Source organism: Corvus cornix, chromosome 1 (genome assembly GCF_000738735.6).
Source record: "Corvus cornix cornix isolate S_Up_H32 chromosome 1, ASM73873v5, whole genome shotgun sequence".
Classification (NCBI taxonomy): domain Eukaryota; kingdom Metazoa; phylum Chordata; class Aves; order Passeriformes; family Corvidae; genus Corvus; species Corvus cornix.
In genome coordinates, this window is record NC_046332.1 from 6,155,621 (window position 1) to 6,173,428 (window position 17,808).

The following is a 17,808-nucleotide window of genomic DNA, read 5'->3' on the forward strand; positions in this document are numbered from 1 at the left end:
ATCATGGATTCCAGGTCCCTTTGGTGGAGAGATCAGGTTTTGCTTTGCCCTTGCATGCATGCAGTCCTCTGCAGAAAAGAAAAATAAGTAGCCCTTAAACCAACTCTAAAAAGATTCTTTTTGCAGTTGGTGCCAGGTGGTACAGCAGAGTAAAAGTTGACTGCGCCCTCGTCACACTTTCAACTACAAAAACAGAGGAAAAGGTTCACTACCAGGCCTTTGCAGGAAACCATGCCACAGAAATGGAGAACTTCTGTTTTGCATAGTTACACTGCTATAAAATTTGCTAAAAAGAAGGAAATTTCTTAGCACCTAGTAAGAAAATATGACTATCAAGATGGTAACCAATAAGCAGCAAATGAGGGCAGCGGCCATGAGCGTATCTATGACATGGATTTTGTGATGGGCACATATATTACAGGCAAGATTTCCAGACAGCAGTGGACTAAGTTTTTTGTTTGTTTTTTTTTTTTTTTTTTTTTAACATTAAAAAGCAGGTTAAATTTGTCCAGGAAATTTGCTGATAAAGGAGGTTCCCACAGGTCTCACTGCATGGTGGGCTCTTTATGGTAGCTCCAGCAAAAGGATGCATTACTTTAGTGCAGGGAGGGTGGAAAGAATGAAAAACCAGGCAACCACAAACTATCTTGGAGCTACAGACCCTCTGAAAACAAAACACTGCTGCTGCATTTTCTCTTCTGCTGCAGAGCCCAGGGTGGCCCTCCAGTTGTGTTTGATTTACCTGATTTCATTTAGACCTCACAAGCAGCCACTGCCCTTGAACACAGACCATGTGACACGCAGAACTGACAGCTTCTGTGGGCTGTCTGAAACACATCTTGGAGCTCAGGCTCCTCCAGCAACTACACTGTGATAAGAAATCATCTCTTGTAAACTTCAGCCCCAAGTAGCTGCTCATAGTCCATTTGTGACAGTGTTTGTTTTCCCTGCTGTAATTTTTCAGACACTGTCATACTCTATTTACTCACATTGCTGCGGCTTTTGGAAGACTTAATTGATATTTTACTGTTCTAAGGTAATTCTACACTATTATTCAAATAATATATGTGCACACATTCCTGTTATAAATATATAGATACATGTGTTATAATATTGACTCCTCTCAAATTAAGTTTTAAATATTTTTAACAGGAAGGAAACGTATTTATAGACAGAAGGGTGTAGTGCAACCTCCACCCATCCAAAATAAATCATGATTTATTCCTTAAAACCATCCTTGCCCAAAATTGCTGTTTAATTAATCACTCAGTGCCCATGCTCTGGGGATACTTGTATTTCCTTTATTTTATTAAGCTCTGAGACCTCAGTCAGTTTAGCACAATACCAGTAGGTGGAGTAATGGTAAAGCAAATACCTGCTTCGGCTATTTATATTTATAAACAGCCATTTTTAATATCTTTTGCCGAGATTTGCATGAACTAGTTGAACATATATATCTGCCGGAAACCTCTATACATAGAAAGATCTATTACTGCACATACTTAAAAACATATAGATTAAAAGGAAATACTTAATACTTAAGTGATGAAGCACATCTTTGTCGTAAATATAGCAATTTTTGCAGTTTTCTCCAATTTCTACACATTGGGCAATACATTTTGTGAATTGTGCTACAGGAAACCCTGCGTTCCCACACACTTAAAGAGAGCTGATCAGCGCCCGAAGGGAGCAAGGACTCGCTGCGAGTTCCACTTTGGAATTGAGGTCAGTTGAGATGTGAGAGACAGCTTTGGTTAATCGTGTCGTGACCTTGCCAACCTGCAGTTATACAGCGTGCCCACAGCCTTCAGAGCACTGGATAGCAGCATCATTAGCAAGACCTTTGTCCTGTGCCAGGGTGGAGAACGGCTGTCATGGGTGAGTGCCCTTACGTGAAGCAAAAGTTTCTATGAATGCAGCTGCTATTTGTCCTCCTCTCTGTTGCATAAAAGCCTCCCCACTATTCACCAGGACTTCAGATAAACACTAACAACTTCCAAGATCTCAGGTAGGTAACAGAGCAGAGCTCTAACAAATGCATGAGAGCTCAACAATCACCGCAGCAGCTTGGTCTCCCAAAGCAGTAACTTTAAGCCTCAAATTAAAGTCACTCCTGTACGTGCTCTCAAAACATAGAAACTTTAGAAAATGAAACCAATATGCACTGAAAGAAATAATCTCATTTGGACTGCAACCTGTAGTTTTTGTTCAGGCAAAATTCGTACCAGTCAGATGCAGGTTTTTTTCTTTCTGATAAAACAAGCAGGCACAAGTCCCTCAGTCAGTATAAGAATAAAACCGCTCAGTTATTATTAATGCCTTTTCTGAGTCACCACATTCAGATAACAAGTACAGTACACTTCTGTTCAGCTATCTCAGAATGATGTCTGAACCACAATGAAGAAAATACATTCCCTAATATCATTGTTCATTTTATAAGCAAAATGACTGAAACTGAGCTTTGATTGCATGCAAAAATTAAAAACTTGGTCAGGTTATCACCATCATTCTTCAGCTAGGAGATCCACAGCAAAATTGTATGTGCAGGAGTCTCATTTTGCTCTTAGTGATCATATTAAATTGCAAATACCGACACAGAAGGAAAAAAGAGGACAAGATTTCCTCTGTAAAATTAATATAGGTCTAAAGAACTGTAAATACCAGTCTCATTATGTGCACTACCGCATATAGGTAAGGTTATTTCCCCTATCACCATTTGTTCAATGCAGCTATGTGCAGATTATTAATATTAAAGCATCTCAGTCTCCCCACCAAATCCACAAGTTCAAGAAAACATTTTCTCACATTAAATTTAAAATACTGAATCCATCTGTGCTACCTTCTTCGGGATTGCTCAAGCTCATTATAATTTTACTCTGATTCTGTTTTTAAATTACTTATGATTCATTTGGGGTTTTTTTATCCTTTTAGTACATAGTATTCAGTAAACCAAGAGTACATGTACTATTGTCCCTGCTAATGCAAGCACTGCAGTACAATCATCTTCTACCTCCCTATTTTTCTCTAGGAGAAAAGGGGGATGGTGCAGAATAACAGATATTTCAAACTAACCACCTATTTTCTGTCAGACAAAATATAGTCATACCCCTGAAAACAAACATAACCTCAACTTATTCCAGAGAAAGCAAGTGAGCAAAAGATGAGGGTAAAATATAGCACAATCATCCAATAAAAAGAGCTGGAATATTAAGGGAGTCATGAATTAGCATGTTCTCAAGAGATCACGCTCGAAATATCTGACATGTTTTGACATATATGGAAAGCATAAATGAGGCTGAAAGATAAAGAAGAAAGGAAGGTTTTGCAGAGCTGCTGCCTCACTTAGGGCCATATTCTTTGAGCTGCTGTGCCTTTCTGGCAGCTCCTGCAGCCTTTCCAGTGAAAGGAGTCAGCCAGGGCACACCCCACACAAGAGGGGAGGTGGCCTCCAGCACTGGCCCCCTTTGGCAGCCCACAAAGTAGAAGACAAGGGCTCCCCCAAGATCCAAGGCAGCACAGCAGGGGCAAGGCTGCAAGGATGGGGCCAGGGTAGAGGTGGATGTGTCACACAGGGCTGCTGTGGCCTTTTCTCAAAAGGTAACCTCCCAGTTCACCCTCTGCACTACCCCTTGCTAGCTGCTACATTGGCTCTTCATTTCTTCTTGCTTCGAAGCAGCAAAAAGTATGACTGCCTGGGAAAGAAAACCCCACCTTTTTTAGCAGCTGAGTGCATGAAATTTAGTTCACGTCTGATCATTTGGAAAATGGGAGTGTGAAGGGGGTAAGCTCATACCACACACTGGCACTTACTCTCCTGCTGCCTCGCATCCCATACGCCTGGCCAACTAGGACCTACTACCTCAATTTCAGGCTTGCCTTTTTCAAAAGAGACAAAAATGTCTTTCTTCTTCTCCTCCCTGTGCTTCCATCTTAATTGAGACCAAAATTGTTTTCTGCAGAAGCTTTTATTCTCATCTCAGGAGAATTTAGACTGAACAGGAATTCCCCCAATTTTCAAAATTATCACCTACTGTTACTCCAAGGTTACAAGTTAAAAGCTCAAAAACCAGAGCTATTTTGAGAAAAATCATACTATCTGCACTAATTTTCCTTGTCCCCCTTTCAATTTTTTTATCCCCCCCGCCTTTCTCTTTCAGGTAGTGATTTTCATAGATTGTCTGTGAGAAGGGCATTGACCCTTTACTGTAGTGTCCTGACTGCTCCCAAGGAATCTCTGTCCATGAAAAAAAAAAAAAAAAAAAAATCCTGTAGCATTTATTGCATGGGCCTCCACCACTGATGACAGAAAAGATGAACCAGGTCAGTTTTGTACTCAGACTTAATCTGGCTACAGAGTTTTCAGATTAGGTTCTACCTTGCCATTCACAGTTATACACCGCATAAGGTTGGGAGGTCTGACATGAGGGGTTAGGGGATGATTTAGTGTATGTATTTGCCCTTTTAATTTGTTTCTTGATGTTTCCAAGTCCAGAGAGCCCTTTTGCATAAATCTTCTCTGATGCTGCCCAGAAAGGTAAGCTCACAATATTGCAGTCCTTTCTGCTGGTGCTATTTCATAACTCTGCATCCCACTTCCATGCCTGCGAGGGGCTGTGTCTCCCTGTTATGGTTTGCAACATTTTATATATTACTCCCTGGGCTCAGAGCCACAGAGAAAAGAGAGAGTTTGGAAAGCAAAAGGGAAGCAGGTCTTAGTCAGATTTGTTATGAGGCAGAAATCAAGGGCAAGTCTGGAAGCTCTTGGAGGAAAGTGAGACAAGAGAAAATAAAGCAGTGGCAGAGGGGCATGAATAAAAACTAGACCACTTCTGAGAACTTGAATATACTGCAGGTCAAGTCCAATATTTAGCAGAAATATTTTTCTTCTCTAAAAGAACTGTAAAAAACTAACAGAGATCTGCATGCAAATCTTAAGCTTATAGATTAATTCAGGTTGGAAGTGACCTTGGGAGGTCATCTGCGCCAACCTCCAGCTCAAAGCACAGTCAGAGCTGAATCCATTCCCACTCCGCGTTTGTGGACAGGCGTGTAATGAATACCGTATTCTCAACCAAGTGCCCTGGTCCAAGAAAAATACAAATTAAAAAATCAGGTGTCACCCCCTAAAGTAGCTTGACAGCTGCAAGGTAAAGGATGCATCCAGCAGTAACTAACATAGATATTCATTACACTATCACTTCAAAGCACAGCTTTCACATGTTAGCAGCAGTCTTCTTACAGCTTTGCCTTATCTGCAGTAGCACGAAATCTCAGGTAACATGCAGAAAAATGAGCTACAGCAATGCTTCAGTGGTAGGGGGATCAGAGCAAACCTCAAGAAAGATGTGAGGAAAATGTCCTTAGAGTCCTCCTAAATTTTCTATATAGAACTGCAAAATATGCTATAGCAAGAAACAAGATTCCCCACAGAGTTCATGTAAATGAGAGCTCTCAAAATGTGTGCTAGATACCAGAGGATTTGTTCATTATTAAGCTTATATTGTGTTTACCTGTGTAGTGCAAGATTGAGGAAGACTTAATTGCATGCTATGTCCTTGCCCTCTGACCTTCATGTTAATTACATTTTGCTGCAGTGAGAAATAGATGCACCATTTTCTCTTATTTCCCTAGGACTGAGACAGTTATTAATTCCTAATAAGATAGCTTTTTCCATCTGCAGAAGGCTATATTTTCTTTTCATTGCATGCACTGTACTCCCAGAAGCTTTTAATTTGCATACATAGGAGATCACCCATTTAACACTTCCAAAGTAAACTCTCTTAGAACCACCATGTGGCTGTGCTCTGGGGTTTAATCTCCTCCTGGTCTGTAATCATAACACCCACAGAAATTAGCAAGATGAGGAGGAGTGAGGTGTGTATATACATATATTATATATCCTCACACATATATTATGAGTATGTGCAAGGAGCATGGCTGCCTGGTGTCTTCACTGAGGTTCATTTTTTGAAGTGTTAAATGTAAAGACTGATCTTCAACATGCTTCCCACTCTTCCTGTGGAGCTGTTATTGCCATGTCGTGTGGCTTAGTTTCCAGCAAAGATGAGGCTCTTTTCTACATCGGTAAAGATTTCCTTCTCTTAAAAAACCTTTAAGAATATTCTTTTTATTTCAAATGGGATATTAAATGAAATTACATTCTACTCCCATCCTCACCTACTAGCTTAATAGTCATCACATTGCACAAATTATTTTTAATACCTTGAAAAATTCATTAAGTGAACAAAAGATCCTGACATAAGTCATAAGATTTTTTTTTTCCTCAAATGTGAAGTTAATAAAAAAGGCCTCTAGAATATTAAGGTCTACTTCTTAAGCCACCTTTCTTCCCATTTTAAAGAAGGGTCTTTCTGCTTATTTCCAGCAAATTTAGACACTAAGCTCTGACCAAAGATATTATTAAATCAGAGGATTTTTAACGTGTGCGAACCTTCCAGCAAAAAAGGGAGATATTCAGAATGAGACTTGTTTTCTTTGTTAAGAGACTGAGCACAGAAGGCAGGAGTTAAGCTGCTTCTTAGATTTCAAGCAGGGTGAAAGCTGCCATTTATAAGAGGCCTTCAGTCCTCAGAAAAGTCTCTGCCACACAGGCAAATAAATTTGGATGGAGAGGGAAAGAAAGCATAGCCTGTGTGGTGACAGTGGAAGCACCATGCCCTGCTGGAGCCTGCAGAGGTGCTGAAAGGGCTGAAAATCAGTTGTCGTCACCAGCACAGCTCAGTTTCTCTGAGCTGCTTCAGAGAGTTTCAAGCATGAAGAACATATCCTTGTCTTCCTCAAAGCTCAAGGCAGTTCTCCAGTGCTGGTGTACTCAGGAGGGGTTACGTCCACATGTGCTCTGCCTTTGCACCACATTGAATCAGAATTATCATCAGGCTTACCTGCTGATAAAAAAACCCAAAACAAACAAAAAAAAACCTTAGCAAAACCCAAAACACTTCCTGCCTTTTCTTTTTCCTACTTCTCTCACCCAACAACTCCAACAGATTTGGAATTTGAAGGAATCAATCCAGTGAAAGCCTGCAATAACATGGATTTAGGATGAGAAGCAATTTGTGTTTTGTCATAATCATTGAGAACAAAGCAGCAGGGTAATGGACAGATGCATTTATTTCCCCACAAACACATTTTCCCCAAGTCTTCCCCAGCCCAGAAAGCCATTTGAACAGTTTCCCAGTCCCTGGTCAGCAGCACTTCAGCTTGCCTTGTCAGGAGCTGTAGGACAGGCAAGTGAGGGAGGGAGCACACCACATCCCCACGTGCCTGACACTGTCACACTCCCTGCACTACTCAAGCCCACACTAATTCAAAGCCATTGTAAAATTACCAACAACAGGAACTTAGTCCATGTTAACGCTTAACAGACTTACAGTAGCAAAAGAGAAAGAAATTACTTTTTTTCAGGACAATCTCTTTCCTTTTACAGGTAATTCTGGTTTTGCACATAGTGTAAATATCTAAACCTGCACATGTTTACTTAAAGTATTTTTTGCATACTTAGCTGAGATTTTCAAAGATAACTAGATCAGTCAGAAACCAGTAGAATTCCCCATAGATCAGCATAAGTAACTCATTACATCATATCTATACTGCTTTTTCTGAAGTTGCTCTAGATTCATCCATTCTATTTGACCAGTGTGGGAAATTTTCTTTTCCAGGGAGTCAGAGGGCAACTGCAACATGAAAATGCTCATCCTTCTCAAAAAAATGCTCTTTCAGTAGAGGCTTGACTTGAAATCCAGTGGGATTGGAAACATGTCTAAGTGCTGTTTCATGTGAACTGACACCCTTCACAGTTCTCAAAGTTTCTTGGACATACATATGTCTGACTGTGCAGAGCAGAAGTGGTGGGAAGGTTAAATAAACCATCACATCTGAAACTTCTTTTCCCTTGTTGCATTTCACAAAAAATGACTCCACACTTAGATGCAATCAAGCCTTTCATAAAAAAACAAATCACTGGTTGACCAATTCTGACACAGCTGTGAAAATCCTTCTTAGCCCATTTTAGTAAAGGGCCCTCCATACTTGAAGTATTTCTCCAGCTTTGCTAAACACCCCATCTTAACAGGAATGGTTGATTAATCAAAACTGTTTGTAGCACGGTAACCTCCCAGACATGCACTAGAGGGTAATGTGTCACACATTGTGAAATAATTCTGCCCTTCCCTTTCAAACATGTGACAAATATCCAGGGCTTGTAAACTCTATTTGACTGTCATATCCATATTTCATATTGTAAAGGAGCATCTAGCAACCTAATATGGTAGGATCCTGAAAATTAATTAAATCCTTGGTCTTTCTTCTCTGATTTCCAATTACTGCCCAAGGTAGTGATCATATTCTCGTATGAGACTGAGGTAACCCACTGTTGTTTTCCACTAAAACAAATTTATGCATAGCTACTCAAACAAGGTCCACTAATAGCAGTTTGTTTGATTTAGCCTGCAGTCCATAAGGACCTATGAAAGGTTAGACTCAAAAAAATTCTATTAATCCACATCACTTCATCTTGGAAAATTAGGCTGAAGCTACCAATTCAAACAGGCAAGGGAAAACCACCAAGTCTGATATTTGTTACAGCAGCACAGCAAGTAATGAACATATGACACACTACTACCTTTATCATCCAAGCTCTCAACCTTTCTTGTCTTGGAGTTGATTTCAATTTATTTTTAAAATTCAGTCATGGATGGCATCATAAGCTTTGCAGTTGCAGGCCTCAGCACCAGGTTAAGAACTGCATAATGATGCCAAATCTGCTTCTACTTTTGTCATTTAGCGCACATAGTCTTAAATCCAAACAGGGTTGTTAAAGATTAAAAGCAAAATAAGTGGTCTTAAAAAGCCAGATAAGCTAAATTGCTACAGATTATACATGTCTCAGTTCAAAATCATTAGTGGCTCTCAGAGTAAGAGATTAAAAGACAAAAATAACCCAATTAGAAAAGATTTACAGTGGGGAGTTGAATTATTTGTGCTCAGAGCAAGGCAGGATTTGGTCAGAAGCACACGACAATGCATCGGCAGCGATGAGGATGATCAGGAATGTTAACTAGCACAGCTCTGCCCTAAACCAATCAAAATTGTGTGAAGAATAGCTGAAAACAGTTTGGGCATAGCATCTTGGATATAATGTCTGAGAACTTAGTCCACTTTGCATTGTCTGAACAAAAGGAATGGTTAATTATGAGCTTTCAGATATTTCTTTCACTATACCTGTAGTATGCAAAGCAGGGAATTTCAACAGCAATTTTCAACAAAAGCATGTATATTTATAAGCAGCCCTTATGCTATATTTGTGAAGGGAATGCTGAATAAAAGGTAGCTATACTACTGGGGTTGGATGATTTCTTAGCCATCAGCAGGGAAGCTGCAAAATAATTTTGACTAAACTGAGCACTCAAGAGTAAATTCAGATTTTCAGTTACCCATGTGTAATGCTAGTGATCTGCATTCCAGAAACTGTGGGTAGAATTTGGCCTCAAGGAAATAGCTTGTGTTAGTGCCATAACCTTTGTTTTACAGGGAGTACAACATTTGGCCCAGAGGAAAAATACACCTCTTGTAAACCAGGTAAGCAAATGGGTACAGACCTGCTCAAGACATCACCAACATAAATCAGAAATAATCTCATTTCCATTTAGAAAGAAACTAATACTGTATGAAAGAGAGGTCTGTGTGGTTGTTCTGATTTTGGTGTTAGAGGGATTTTGGATTGTACTCTTTGGATGGGTGACTGAAGTATGTCTTTTTCATTGAAATTCATTTGTAATTTACTCATTAGATGCTGATGGTTGGAACCTAAAGAATTTATAGCTAGATTTCTTTAGATATTAAGTTTTCCTGTAATCAACTTCACCCATTCATGGCTACAGCAACACTGCTCCATGCTAATATCATCAAGATCTCTGCCTTGGTTAAATACCTCAGAGTGGGGCCAGAACTTTTTGCCTTCCAGCTCTCTTGAAGAAGAGTAACAACTTGTGACACTGTCAAATAGAAAACACTCGGGGAGTAGAAAATCATATCCTTAAGACAATGTATTAAATTAAAAAATGCATTTTTGAATTCTACTTCAGTGCAAGATTGCTTACATTTCTGGTAGTATATATGCTTTCATTATTCTATTCTGTATTTTCTTATGTTCTGTGGGTAATTTTCAGCCCAGCTTATGCCCACTACATAAGACTATGGTAAGAAAAGCCTTAAGAGCAAGGCTGAAGAAGCTCAGTGCACTTTGTGCCCCTGCCTATGGCAAACTTACTGGTCACAGGACAGCCAAGCTGCATTAAATCTATTGTGTATTTTTATTGCTGGTTCTGGCCAGGAGGCACTGCAGGAAGATGACATCCACTGCCTTGCCTTAGCCAAGCTCCATTAGGAATGAGTAACAGGAACATCCCTGTGGGTACACTTCCCCTTGCTAGCACACTGCCTAAAATTCCAGCTCAAAACTTAGCTGGTATCACTGCATTTACCACTGTTAACTACAAGTGAAATGCTTATCTAATTATGCTAGCACGTCCTCCTTGTTTCCTGTGGTTAAATCACCTGTAAAAAGCAGTTAAAAAAATTTGCTTATCGTTCTCTAGTTTATTTTTAACACTGCTAATCTGTGCAAGCATATGACTTAACCGCCACAAGGATTTTATGCAGCCTTAAATGCTGCTGTGAATATTCATCTTCTTTCCCAACTCCTACCTGATCTACAGGTAAGGCTTCAGGTACTAACATGAGGAATAATTTGGTAACCCACTGTAAACACAGAGGATTATAAATTTTTTAAAGAGGTTTTATATTTAAATCAGTATGAAAAGAATGAAAAATCTACAAATACCATAATTATTTTCTTTTAGAAAATCTTTGGACAGCAAACAAATGGATGTTCTATACTAATAGAGCTGAGCAACCATAATATAAGGGAAAAAAAATATTTTATTGGTGTCTCTGGACTTGCTACTGCATTACAAAGAAAAAACCAAACCAAACAATCAAACAAAAACCCACAAACGAAAAATTCCCCAACCAACCAACAAAAAAAAAAAAAAAACCAACCCAAAAGCCCTTGAACAAAACTTCAGTCCTTCTACTACCATACTAGATGAAAAACAATAGGGGATTTTCAAGTTACATTAGAAAAAACCCCAAACTGACTCTGTTACCACGACTTTAATACTTGTATCAATATGATCATGAATGACTGAACTTAGGGTAAACAGAAATGAAGTCTGCATTTCAAAATCAAAAGCAAAACATAAAACATTTTATATACAATTTCAGCTTCAGAGGCTAAGTAAAGGCATGTTCTCCAGCTAAGCTTCATTCCCAAGCCAAGGACATATCTCGCTTTCAAACAAAGTACAAATCAGAAATGTTTTAATGAATTCAAATCATAACCATCCAGTCACCGAGGACTGGGGAAGAATCAATTTGTCTGGTTTAGTCTATTATAAAGCCATATTATTCCCATTTGAAGGAGATGCATCATCTGTGAAGACACCATCCAGTTCATCCTTCCAGAACATGAGCATCTTTCCATTTTCACTAAGTTGCACGGTCTCTTACACCATGTAATACATTTCCTTGGGGGGAAAAAAGTAAAAATCTGCCACCAAGAATCCTGTCCTACTGAGATGGTCGTCTGTGCTCCACAAACAGGAGATCTTTGTACTTTCAGAGGTACATAATTCAGCAGGTTTTTCTTTTGTGTACCTAACCGAATCCCACATGCTTCACAAGCAAACAAAGACTGTGGAAAACACAGTTTCAGCTGACAAGGGGGCTCCAGCTTGCCAGGCTGACTGGTCCCATCAGCACACAGCACTGATCCCTGGACAGCCAGATACAAGTTCGGCTGCAGAAATTTCTCCGTGTGCAAGGAGGCAAAAGCATGCACCCGCTTCTTCCAAAGCACCAGGAGCTAAATTAAACATTTAGTGCTCATCTCCTGCCTGGGGAGCCCAGCCTGGGGATGGGCAGCTGCTGCCTGTAATGGCACTGAGGGGACACCTCACCTTGGCTGCTTCTTTGCTCTGCTGGAAACCTGTAGGTGCTGGAGGCTGGATAACCTAAAGCTGGCAGGGCACCTGTGCCTTGCAGCCAACTCACTCTGAACACTGGTTTTCAGCATGGCTGTTCTTTCTCCATCCTGGTCATTGATAGTTAAGTGATAATTAGGCATGAGACAAATCACTTCAAGACCAGAAAGGAAAGCTGTATATCACTTTTATCCAATACAATAAATACAATTAAAAAGAACTATTGCTGTCTCTCTTAGTTTTCCTCCATATATATCAGCTGTCATTCCTTGAGCTTTAAAGTGCTTGAATAATAAACCTGCACAGAATTGAATTACTTCAGTAGCAAGTTGATTAGTTCCCACATCCAATAAAATGTCTGTGGTATCTCATATATTTGGCATTTAATGTTGTAATTAATAAGTTCTTGATCATGTGCCTCTTACAGCCACAGGTCAGTGACAACACTGACATTCCCTTTCTCAGCAGGAAATTGAGCCTCCAAGACATTTTCCTAAGACACTTTCAATTATGATAAATTGTCAGATTTGCTTCAGTCATTTTGAGAACTACTTGAAGTATATATTCCCAGGTAAAAACAGTGCAAAAATATAAAGCAGAGTTGGTTGGAGTTTGTGCAAATCACAAATTTTGGGGAATATTTCAGCTTTTTTAGGATCATTATAGATTCCCAAATGAAATGTGTACCTTTTCAAGTACACGTCATTCCAACTTAATCTAGCATTCCAATAGAGGGCCAGATACCAAATTACTTTAAACCTGTGTAGCTCCATTGATTTCAATGGGTACATGTTCAGTTTATTCCACACAGGGATTTGTCCCTTTAATTTAATGTTTTAAAGGCAATGTTTCAAAGTCATTTATACTACTTTTCTTTTTAATGATGTATGCAGAAGATTATTATTTTTTTTTACAGTATTTTGTTAAATATCAAGATGTTGTTTGCTCCATTTTTCCAATTACGTTGACAGTGTGACCATGAAAATACCAGTGAACATACAAGGATAGAAGTATTTTTATGCATTTTCATCTAAAACATGTGAGATATAATCCAGACAGAGGGTTGGGGGGGAAAAAAGGAAAGAAAAAAGCAATGCTATGAAACCAACATTACTACAGCTGCTTTTTTGGCACCTGCAGTAAAGTGAAGGTACATTGTATTTTCCTGTTCGCAAGGTTGCCAAGGTCACACGCATGCACTTTTGAAATAATGCTCAGCATATCAAAAAATTTAAATACTGAAAGCAAACTAAGCTTATTAATTTCTAGTTGCTAGTAAGAATGAAAAGTTGCAATAAAAAGGAGAGAAAGCATTGCACTTAACACCTCTGATACAATATGCCAAGGGGATAGAGAGGCAGAGGAAGAGGAGGGAGGGAAAAAGCATCCTTTATGTTGCTTCCCTTTCCTGGAACTTGTTCAGTTAACACTCTCTGATCAAGAAATGTTTCCTCTGAATTGAAGACAAATTGCTGAGAACTCTCTAATTATCAGCTTGGCTGCACATACTTAACATTTACAGTCCCACCTTGCTGTTCATGTTTGTAATGCTGCCAGACCTCACACACACACACACCACAGCTTACACTCCCAGCAAATTACTAATTTCAAGAATGAACAGAGGTTGGGTCCTCTTCATTTCTATCCTAGTTTTTCTTCTAGTCTTCAGGGAGAGAGTTTATCAAGGTTTTTCTTTCTTGAGTATAGGGGAAGAGCTAGAAACTTATTTCAGCTAAAGTTGAAATTTTTATACAGCCGTGTGTCTGGAATATTAAGAGGAAAAGGAATATGAAATATCATGAAACCTGGTGTTACTGCAATAAACAGTAAGAACTTATAAGATAATATGGTACAACATAAAATAGTCATACTTTCCTCAGAAAGAAGAATCCCCCAAGCTTTAGGAAGCCTGTTATTACTCCTTTAAGTTCTGCAGACTTAAAACCTCAGGATAGTGAGCTCACTGCTTTGCCCAAAATCACGGAGTCAGTTAAAAAAACCCCAACAAACAAACAAAGAAACCCAAACCCCACATGGAATTAAAGATCTTTAGGTTTATCACCTGCTGAGTGGGAGTGAAAATGCTGCACCTTGCTTTAGACCCGGAGTCAATATTCCCTGAGGAAACTGTGTTACTTGCTTTAGGAAGCAACTGCAGGCACTGGAAATACTAAGCATTGAGAAATGGCAAGGGATGAAATCCTGTCTAGCAGAGACAGAGTTCCTGCCCCTCTGCACAGTTGTGAAGGACCTTTGCACCCTTCTCCTGTGAACACCCCCCCAGCAAAGTGTGGTGTGAAGACCTTGGAATTGTCACCTGCTGGTGGCAGTAACCCCAAATGGCACAAGCCAGACTGGACACACCAGCTCAAGCACAGCGGCCATCGATTACTGCCCCAGGCATTGTGCCCAGGGGACAAAGCTGCTCTGCCTCTGGGAACTGGACAGGACACACAGAAATCCCCACCCCCTGGAACTTTGGGGTTTGCTTGTACAGAAGCCACTTGTGACAGCAGATGTGTGTCCTCAGGCTCATGTCTCAAAGGACACGAACATTTATCTCAGCAGCACCTGTATTACAACCAGGGCTTGTGCACCATAGAACAGAAAATAAAAACTTGTCTTAGGCCAAAGAGTGTCACCAAATTTCCTCACGTGCTAAGTACATACAAAACATGTTTTTTGCTGCTCTAAAATCCTTCCCTCTTTTTAAAAAAGATGCACAGTGAAATTTGTTTTAATGCTGCTCTCTAGCAAACAAATTTACCAGTTCTGAGGGTGTTAAGGATGACCTCTTTCCTCCTCCAGATTCCACAATATGTTCACCCTTATTTCAGAGAGGTTGTCAAGGTACTTTATAAATGTGAACAGTAATTTATTTTGCAAATTAAAAAAAATAATTAGTCTCATGAAACACTTTAAAAATAATCATGCTTGTATTACAAATTAGTAAGAAAAATCCAGAAAATTTGCAAGAGACTGAAACTAATTATCTCCTTGGAAATGACCAGTAAAGAACATGGACACCAACATCAAACAACTCCAAAGAAATTAAAAACAATAACATCAAGAATATTTAGAAGGACAATTGTTCAAATAATTAAAAAGGAAATGAGATAAATATCATACACTGGATAGAATACAGAAAGCATAAAGAGATTAAATTTAAATATGGGGAAAATAATGCAAAATCTATTTACTATAATAGCAGAAAAACATGAAGCATCAGTGAAACCCTGACTCTCATAGGTAAATAGCCTGACTGATGATAAGATCCCACTTTTCTTATCTGCAGGAATTGCACCCAAAGGTGCAATCAAAGGATTTCCTATCCTCTGGCTTAGTAATGCGCTGCTTTCCAATTTGTAAGATTTTTATTAAATTCGTATGATAATCTGAGCTTTTAATACTTTCTCTTTGTAATACACAGAACCCAGGAAACAATTTGTTCAGGTAACTGAGAGGTTCTCCATCGACTAACTGTAAATATACTGGCTATGTTTTTTTTTTTTTAATTTAAAAAAATCACCCACAAATTAAATTATTTCTTGAAAACAAGAAAAGTCATTAACTTAAAATTCATGAGGTTTAAATTAAGTGTGGGAAGGAGCCACTAAAAAATATGAGCAGTCAAAATCTTTGCTGGCTGTTCACACGGACTGTCTTTCCTATAGAAAAATCCATTCCTGGTGTCTCTGGGACAGACATCCCTCTCATAACAAGCTTTGTCTACGCAACGTGATTTTAACACCCATTTCACCCACACCAGAGGTACCTTCATCACATCAATCTTCACTCAGTGCTGTGTCATAAAACCCCTGACTCACCCCTATTGCCCTCACTTGTCTGACTCACTGACTAGCAGGGACTGAGAATTTTAATGTGACAAAGCTATTCAATGGAAATCAAAGTGTCTTGCCTAAGCCAGATGCTTTATACAGGAAAATCTTCATTATGTTTTATGTTTCCTATTTCAGGATGGAAGGAAGAAAGGAAGACTTTGGAGACAATTTGATTCAAACCATGCCCTTTCATTTTGGACTGGATTCACCAATATTCTGTTTCCCAGATCTATCATGACACCTCACCAGAGAAATTTGCTCCATCTAGAGCTCACCTTTTCCCTGTAGGCACGCACCTTTGTTGAGCTCCAGCTACACTTGCACACCACAGCAGCCCCTCCAATTAAACTCTTAAACACTGTCTGACTCATAAGACTGCAGTGCCTGAGAGAGGATGTAGTTTGAGCCCAAATCTGAGCCAAAGCAGACAAGGAGCTGATTTTCAGTTTTAATAAGGCCTTGGCCCCACACAGGCAGTATAACATCACACCTAAAAACTTTTGGAAGTTCAAGGGTTTTTAGAGTTTTCCACTCTAAAAATAATTTTATTTTCCTCTTAATCCAGGAAAAAACCCACAAGTTTGGAATCACAATTTTCAAGCTCCTTCACATCACTTTGGGTACCATCCAACTTTTATGCCCTTACTGTCATTCACAACACCCCTTAATACACCCTTCCTTTTCCACCCCTCTGTCCTCCCCAAACGCACCCGTTGTCACATCTCCCACCCATCATCTCGCCCATCCCAGTGAGAATTCCTGGGGGTTGAAGCAGCCACGGGCAGCAACTACAGCCGCACCTCAGCCTGAGTTAGGGCTCCAAGTCAAAAACAGAGCTACAAATCTTGGTCCCAACCCACAGGGAGAGAAGGGGAAGCTGTTTTCCCCCACAAATTTGGGAAGATGAGTAGAAAGAAGGAGCTGGAGTACAAGGCAAACTCTTAGAGGTACTTGCTCGACAGGGAAGCAGATGTGCTTTGGCCCAAACCTCAGCTGGGTGCAGCACGAAGAGAAACCGGCACAAAGAGGAGGCAGGAAGGATGAAGTAATTGCTGATCTTTACAAGCCCTATGTAAAATACCATTCATAATGGTGATGACAGTCACTTTCTGCAGGCAGGCACAAAGGGCTTTTTCTTCCATGGCACTCTGACAGTTTAGGCAGGAAGAGAGAGGTGGCCAGTGGAAGCAAATTGTCAGCGATCTGTCACCAAAGAGCAGATTGCTTTTACCCTCCTGAATTTTCCCTCCTGAGTTAAGATTAGTCTCTGTTGAAACCCAGGGTTCTGTTCAGCGCTGGCCAGCACCCACACAGATGAAATTTCTTTATCAGATCTCTCTAGATAGCTAGTTCAAGCTCAAATCACTCTGACCTCAGGAAGAAGAGGAACGGTTGTTGCCAAATTCCAGAGAACAAAGCACACTGTACAATCTCCATAATGAAAAATCATTAAAGCTATTTTTCTGCATGCAGGCTGCTCTAGCACAAATTAAACCCAATGCAATCACAAGGGAATTAAGGCAAATAAAATTATTGTAAATAAATTACTACTCCTAAAACTACTTTGATTGTTCTATATTTAGCCACATGTGCAATAACAGAAATTAATCTGAGAAGAAAAGATTCAGTTACACATGAAATGCTGCTGCAGAGTACCAAGAGTTTCTGAAGGCAAAGGAAAGCCTCCTTGGTTTTATTTGACTTTGTTTTGATAATCACTTTGCTGTTTACCCAGGTATAATGTCATCTTCCTTGCAGAATACTGAGATCCATGTGGAAAACAGAAATGGCTGCTAATTATTTCCTTCTAAAAGCAAACAAGAGAATGAAATATCCTGTGTAATTGAATTTGAAAAATGCCAAGAAAGTTTCTTCTCTTTATAGCCAAAGTTAAAGCAAATTAT

At 39.5% G+C, this 17,808-nt stretch overlaps 1 long non-coding RNA gene across 1 annotated transcript; it reads left to right on the forward strand.

Moving 5' to 3' along the window:
- The first annotated feature begins 1,654 nt into the window (after positions 1-1,654).
- LOC104689414 lies at positions 1,655-17,580 on the forward strand. The gene is made up of 3 exons (XR_751794.3): positions 1,655-1,878; positions 9,550-9,597; positions 16,040-17,580. It is a non-coding gene; the product is annotated as an uncharacterized LOC104689414 (long non-coding RNA).
- Positions 17,581-17,808: the final 228 nt, after the last annotated feature.